General features: G+C 41.9%; 1 long non-coding RNA gene across 2 annotated transcripts in view; it reads left to right on the top strand.

Annotated features, from left to right (window-relative positions):
• Positions 1-5,380, top strand: part of LOC128340389 (uncharacterized) — a 64,072-nt gene extending 58,692 nt beyond the window's left edge. For both annotated transcript variants that reach the window (XR_008313672.1, XR_008313671.1), the window contains exons 2-3: positions 3,408-3,571; positions 5,249-5,380. This is a non-coding gene — a long non-coding RNA (uncharacterized LOC128340389). The remainder of the gene's footprint in view (positions 1-3,407; positions 3,572-5,248) is intronic.
• Positions 5,381-7,314: the final 1,934 nt, after the last annotated feature.

The following is a 7,314-nucleotide window of genomic DNA, read 5'->3' on the forward strand; positions in this document are numbered from 1 at the left end:
TTAACTAAATTGACTATTATCTTGCTCAATTGAACTCCCTTCCTGTAGGACTGAAGGAACATGAACATTTTTCTTTTGCTTTACAGACTTTCTTGCCAAATGGAAATTCAAAATCCTTTAAAAATACCTACCAGGCAGAATCCCTTGTGTCTGGTGCAATTCTGCTAAAATAACACCTGCATATTTTTCTCAACATCTTCATTACTTGATTCATTTTATTTTAAAAGGAACAATGGTCCAAAATATTAATACATTCAACCTTGGTCAGAACCCTTCTACCTCGGAGCTTCTACTTTTTAGGCTGGTTTTCAGGTTTATTCACAACAAGAGGTAACAAGAAGCAGAAAATCACAATATGCAAATTCATGTGCTTCTACCATCATTGTATAAAAAGTCAATCACATGACAGAGAAACAGTACTCAGGACCGGCCTTGCAAATAAAGGAGTGGAGCTGTGCAGATTAACAGTGTATTTGATCCTCACTGTTCCCCATTGAGTTCTAGGGGATAAGATATTTTGCAGCACTGTAGTACTATCTTCAGTGATGGATGGGAGGATGGAGAGTGGAACTGAATGACTAGAAATCCCCATCTCTCTCCATCCTTAATGACTGGTCCCAGGACATGGTCTGAGAGCATGTGAAGCAGCCTCCTTGCTGAAAATAAGCATGTACAGGTCTGGTCAGTGCTTCAATGGAAGACCAGCAGGGAACTCTATGCATGACATCCTGAGTTCCACAATGGAAGTAATGCAATACATTAAAATTGGCGGTGGGAAGGGGGTTGCTGGTAATATCATTAGTTAAGGTTAGGTTATGCCGTCAAGTCGGTGTTGACTCCTGGTGACCATAGAGCCTTGTCGTTTTCTTGGTAGAATATAGGAGTTTAACGCTGCCATCTCCCATGCAGTATGAGACGATGCCTTCAGCACCTTCCTATATCACTGCTGCCCGATATAGGAGTTCCCCATATTCTGTGAAACACACCAGCGGGAATTCAAACCAACAGCCTCCTGTTCTCTAGGCAGGTTGCTTTCCCGCTGTGCCATTAGGTGGCCAGTAATATCATTAGACTCCATTAAAAACAAACAAATAAATTCAATAAACAGAAAACATGCCAAAACATTTGCCATCTTTGGGTTTCAGTGGCTTAATATTTTCTATGGGAATTCACTAACGGTGATGAATATACAGCACTGTGTAGACCAAATGCATTGTTTCGTGTTCCCATTGCACTGGCATTCAAACCCTAAAGGCTTATACTTGTAAATAAATCCCCTTGATTCAGGGACACCATTAAGCATGGATCTGGGGGCCTAGATCCGTGTGCCACTCTCCTAAAGGGCCCCATGATTTCCCCCAAGGGAAAAGAGGGTTCATTTATATTTATGGAATTCCAGGAGTTCTGAAATTTGACACAGATGTAGGTCAGGTTAACAGGATTTATGTGTCTTTATTTTGTGTATTTATTTTGAAGCAGTTCAGGCAATCCGTTGATTTTTAATGATTTTTGAATTTTTATAAAACTTCAAAGAGTCCTATAAGTGGCTTGTTTCATGGCAGAAAATTTCCATGAAAATTATCATTCTGGAACTGAAGCCCCCCTTGGACCATCATTTCACCTGATGTGGAGAAATCAGTTCATTACCTTCATTAAAATGGTAAACATCACCTCCCTTTTCACCCCTTTTATATTTCCAGAATGGCTAGGCCTAGAGTTCTGAAATTGGGCCCATATGTAGGACAGGACTCTGCATAATTATTTTGAAGCAGATTAGTCAATTGTTTGATTTTTAATGACACTGTGTATTTTACATCTTTCCCACCCCCACCCCCCAGTGATTGTTTTAAATTTTAAAAAAAACTTCAAAAAGAGTCCTATAAGTCGCTTGTTTCTTGGCAGAGTTATTTCTATCTATAGAGTACTTCACACCTATTAAAAGTGGAACCAAGTGTTACATCTGAATAAACAAACATGCTTGTTTTTTTGTTTTGTTTTTTACACAAATGCAATATACAGGTGAAACTCAGAAAATTAGAATATTATGCAAAAGTCCATTAATTTCAGTAATGCAAATTAAAAGGTGAAACTGATATATGAGACAGACGCATTACATGCAAAGCGAGATAAGTCAAGCCTTAATTTGTTATAATTGTGATGATCATGGCGTACAGCTCATGAAAACCCCAAATCCACAATCCCAGAAAATTAGAATATTACATGGAACCAAGAAGACAAGGATTGTAGAATAGAACAATATCGGACCTCTGAAAAGTATAAGCATGCATATGTATTCAGTACTTGGTTTGGGCCCCTTTTGCAGCAATTACTGCCTCAATGCGGCGTGGCATGGATGCTATCAGCCTGTGGCACTGATGAGGTGTTATGGAAGACCAGGATGCTTCATTAGCGGCCTTCAGCTCTTCTGCATTGTTTGGTCTCATGTCTCTCATCCTTCTCTCGGCAATGCCCCATAGATTCTCTATGGGGTCAGGTCAGGCGAGTTTGCTGGCCAATCAAGCACAGTACACTGTATACTTTTCAGAGGTCCGATATTGTTCTATTCTTCAATCCTTGTCTTCTTGGTTCCATGTAATATTCTAATTTTCTGGGATTGTGGATTTGGGGTTCTCATGAGCTGTACGCCATGATCATCACAATTATAACAAATTAAGGCTTGACTTATCTCGCTTTGCATGTAATGCGTCTGTCTCATATATCAGTTTCACCTTTTAATTTGCATTACTGAAATTAATGGACTTTTGCACGATATTCTAATTTTCCGAGTTTCACCTGTACTCAAGTTGGTTTGTGATCCAAATGGTCTTGCATGAGAATTGTGAAGCAAGGGGCATGTATTGTGGTTTTAAACCCACCCACCTTATACATGCACTATGTGTCCAAGTTGGTTTTGTATTTGAACTGTGGCACAAGGGGCACGTGTTGTGTCCCAGTTAGTTTGTGAATTGTCACAAAGCTGTGTGAATCTACTAGGATTTGCTAGTCTCTCTCTCTCTCTCTCTGCACTCTGGCCCAGATCTGTGGATTTGTGGTGAGTGATCATGAAGGTGTATGGATTCTTTGAGGATAGTATAGTCTTTTCTTTTCCAAATGCACTCTGGCCCAGACCTGTGGGTTTGTGGTGAAATGTATATATACGAAGAGGATGCTTATTTTGCAGAGGGGCTGGGGCGTAAGCTCATTAAGTCCAGTGTCCAAAATTACCTAGTTGCACCCTTGCCTTGTTCTCAAGTTACTTACTTCCAAGTACAGCCTGTTTTCCATTTTACAGGAGTATGTGGAAAAGAAAAAGCAGAACAATTCAAGTCTGTCTTTGAAGCAGGACTCATAAATCTTCCAATGGTGAGACTAAGAGGTCCAAAAGTCACCTTCTTTTCTTGTTCTAGGCCATGCTTGAACCACCTTTGAAATCATCATCCAGTGCAGAATTACACACGCCTAAGGATACAAGGTTTTACTGGCTGCAGAAATCTGAAGACTCGCAGACAAGATCTGAGTGGGCCCTCTGAACCTGGCCATGCAAACGTTCTCATGCTGCCTCTGACCTTAGGTGAGAGAAAGGCTATGCTGTTGAAGCAATGGGCCTTCGCCAACCTTGGGCCCTGGCAAATACTAGCCTTTGCACCTTGTGGAACTGGAGTTACCTTAAAAAAAGTAAAGTGTGCCATCAAGTCAATTTCAACTCCTGGCGCTCACAGAGCCCTGTGGTTTTCTTTGGTAGTATACAGGAGGGGATTACCATTGCCTCCTCCCGCGTAGTATGAGATGATGCCTTTCAGCATCTTCCTATATCATTGCTGTCTGATATAGTAGCAGCGGGGATTCAAACTGGCAACCTTCTGCTTGTTAGTCAAGCATTTTCCTGTGGCGCCACTTATACCAGGTCAAATTATTGGTCCATCTTTCCACACTCTCAGGCACTTAAGCGTGACTACCTGAGATCATCTGACAGGTAATGGCAAAGACTGAGCCTCAGTGCCTTTGTACCTAGAAACACATTGGCCAAATTCAGATGTAACAGGAAAGCAGAGGTCCCTTCACCTCTGGTTTCCTCACCCACACATCAGAAATCAGGGAAATGGAGTTTGCGGTAGAAAGGGACCCATGGTTTCCCTCCCTGGATTCCAATCTGAACCTTTGGTTCAGACTGGAGTTCTGCCATTGCAAACTCCATTTCTGTGGTGCCAGCATTACATCCAAACCCTGGTGCCACAGTTTTGGACCCATGGAACCAGAGTTGAGGGAGGAAGCTCCTCCCTCTCTCTAGCCCGATTGGCTGTGTGGGCTGTCCTTCTGTCAAGAAGCAAGCCCGCACAGCCAGATCCCCCTCCTCTCTGCAGTCTCGCTGACTGCAGAGGCAGCTCACCTGAAAATCCGAACGTAGATGGGAGAGTGGGTCGCAGAACCGCAGGTCCATTGGACCTGCAGTTCCATGTTACGTCTGAAGGCAGCCCTTCTCTACACTGAGCTTTGACCCCTCTTGACACACAAGCACTGGATTATGGCCTGATCCCAGTTACAGAAGATGTTTTGCTGAAGGATACATTGACATAGTTGTAGGCTCTTACTGCTGGGAACAGAAGTGTCACTCTTTGCCTCTGTTGTATAGTTAGAGCATTGTAGGGCAGCAAGATAGAGCCCTGCTTGGCAAGCATTGTGTGCCACCTTCCATTGATTGATTGATTAAGTGCGTCAAGTTGGTGTTGGCTCTTAGCGACCACATAGATAGATTTTCTCCAGAATGATCTGTCTTCAACTTGGGCAGCAGCGATATAGGAAGGTGCTGGAGGCCACCTTAGATACTGCAGGGCAAATTGCTATTATAATTAATGGAACAGCTAATGCTGTTCAGGCTGACCATCTCCCTCAACCCGCCCCATTAATAATGCATTTTTAATTTCAACTTTACTGACATTGTACCAATTTCTTCCATTTTAACTTTACATAATAATGGCTTTTGACTCTTCCATTCCGTAGGCCTTTGACCTCCCCCTTTACATTCCCCCCTCTTTTTCTATCTCCCAGGTGTAGATATACACCTGCCAACTGAGGATGACATGTCATGCAGCTGATGATGTGGACACTACCTGAGGCTGTGCGATGTAGTCTGCAAAAGCTTGTGCTAAAATAAATGAATCAACTTAAAGGTGTTAGAAGACTCTCTGCTGATTTTCTGCAACAACCTAACATGGTTAGATATATCTCATGCTGACAATTTTTTTTGCAGGCATTGATGCTGCACCTGCAGCTTATATTCATCTAAATATCCAACTATCAGATCATCTCCCAATGACATGATTCAAAGAAGCTGCTATGTCAAAACAGAAAAGATTAAGGAATGAACACGGAAGATGCAAATACATCAACAGAGTACATTTTGTTCACATGTTTGGTTGGCTTGATTATCCTGGACAGCTCCCTATGTTTTTGCCTGACAATCTTGATAGGTAATCAGGGGCTTATGTTCATGAAAAGGGCTGGTGCTTCCGGATGATTCTAGCCTTGGGAACAAAATCCTTATCAGAGCTTGGAGGAGGGGACAGAGAGAGAGCTACAAAGAGTCCGAAATTTGGGCAGAGACCGAAAGAACACCAGCTAGAGCATTATCTCTGTCTTTAGTTGGCATAAAGTGAAACCCTTAGGTGGGGATATGTGTGTGTGTGAGAGAGTTGATCTCTTTGGGAATCTGATGCAGAATTTGCAGTTGTGTTGTCTGCCTTCAGAGCCTGTTTGCTTCCAAAGCACTTTGCTTGCATGTTTATAAACAGATTTTACAAAGAAGCTTTTATTCTCTAATTTTATAAATCTACTCTTGAAGAAAGACATACCAACAACAACTCTTTCCAGGAGAGAGAAAAATTTCAACAGATGAAAACAAGAGATCACTGGTATATCTTCACTTAGAACTTTCCTACTTGTGTCCAAGACCTTTATCAAGGAGCTGCATGCCTTAGGTTCTGTTCAGGCTTCGCTATCCGGAGCAGAGGGGACATGAGCACACCAGATGATAGCCCCATCCCATGCTGATGTGTTCTTTGTATACAAATCCCTGGTTTTCCCTGAATACACTGTCGGTCTGCTGGTACGCATTGCAATCTAAAGTGTTTATTTCCATGACAAGGAATGCTGGGCATCCAATGTTCCTGATCATGGAGCAGGGCGACCAGTGTCCCTGATCATTTCCCCCAGATACTGCATTTGATTCTACAGAAACACTTTACTTGGGGAGACTGGGGGGGTTGGATACTGGTGTGGGGTAGAAGGGATAGCCAACATGCTCTTGAACCCCATATACCTGGGTACACTATACCCAGACAGCAGTGTCTGCACCGACTCTCCACTTTCCATGGATTCGTCTTTTTTTCTACACCTGCCACTTGAATGTAAATGCCATTTTTACACAATCTTGTTCTACAGTCCCTTTCCACAATAGTTAAAATATTTTGGTCTGAACCAGGCTTTGAGATTTTGCGGTTTATGGAGAAACAAGTGTTCTCAGATATCAAGCAATTAAGTGAAAATGCCTTCATTTTTAATAGGGATGTGAGAATACAGATCCCATCTCCACCCCACCAATGTCACAAGTATTGTCCAACCTCTTTATTGTTTCACACAAAATTCCTTGATGCTTCATCTGAGCAGGAACCTTCAAATTAACTTCAAAACTGTACCTTTAGCAAAACTCAGTGGCAACTCTAGGCCTTAGTACATGGACAATGAATTGGGAACAAGATGCTGATGTCTGAAAGGCTACTATGCAAGGGAAGGTTTGACATAATGCTTCACACATGGTAGCCAAATGATAGATCTGCATATAGATATATACTGAGCCTTTTTCAAAGTTGCATCCAAAATGGAGACAGGAATAAAATTCAACCACTTTATTGAAAGCAAATCTCAAGATGAAAACAGAAGCAATCCAGTTTAGCAACTCTGCCTAGGTGAGGTTTCCCCCACCTGCAACTTCATTATATACACAACCTTCTTCCAGTTGGCCATAGGACAAGCTGTCTTAAAGCTACAGTACTGTAAAAGGTACAAACCACCACAGTCTAGGTTTTAGTTAAGGGATAATGAATATGGGACAAAATGCTGATATCTGAAAGGCTACTGTCTAAGGAGGGACTTGACATAATGCTTCACACATTGTAGCCAAATGATAGATTTCCATATGGATACCTATTGATGCCTTTTTCAAAATTATTCCAACATCTTTCTGTGTCTTCTTTGCAATTCATTTTACAACAAATGTTACCCCGCTCAAAATATGACTTGTCAGAAGCTGAAAAAGGA

This window comes from Hemicordylus capensis, chromosome 1, assembly GCF_027244095.1.
Source record: "Hemicordylus capensis ecotype Gifberg chromosome 1, rHemCap1.1.pri, whole genome shotgun sequence".
Lineage (NCBI taxonomy): Eukaryota > Metazoa > Chordata > Lepidosauria > Squamata > Cordylidae > Hemicordylus > Hemicordylus capensis.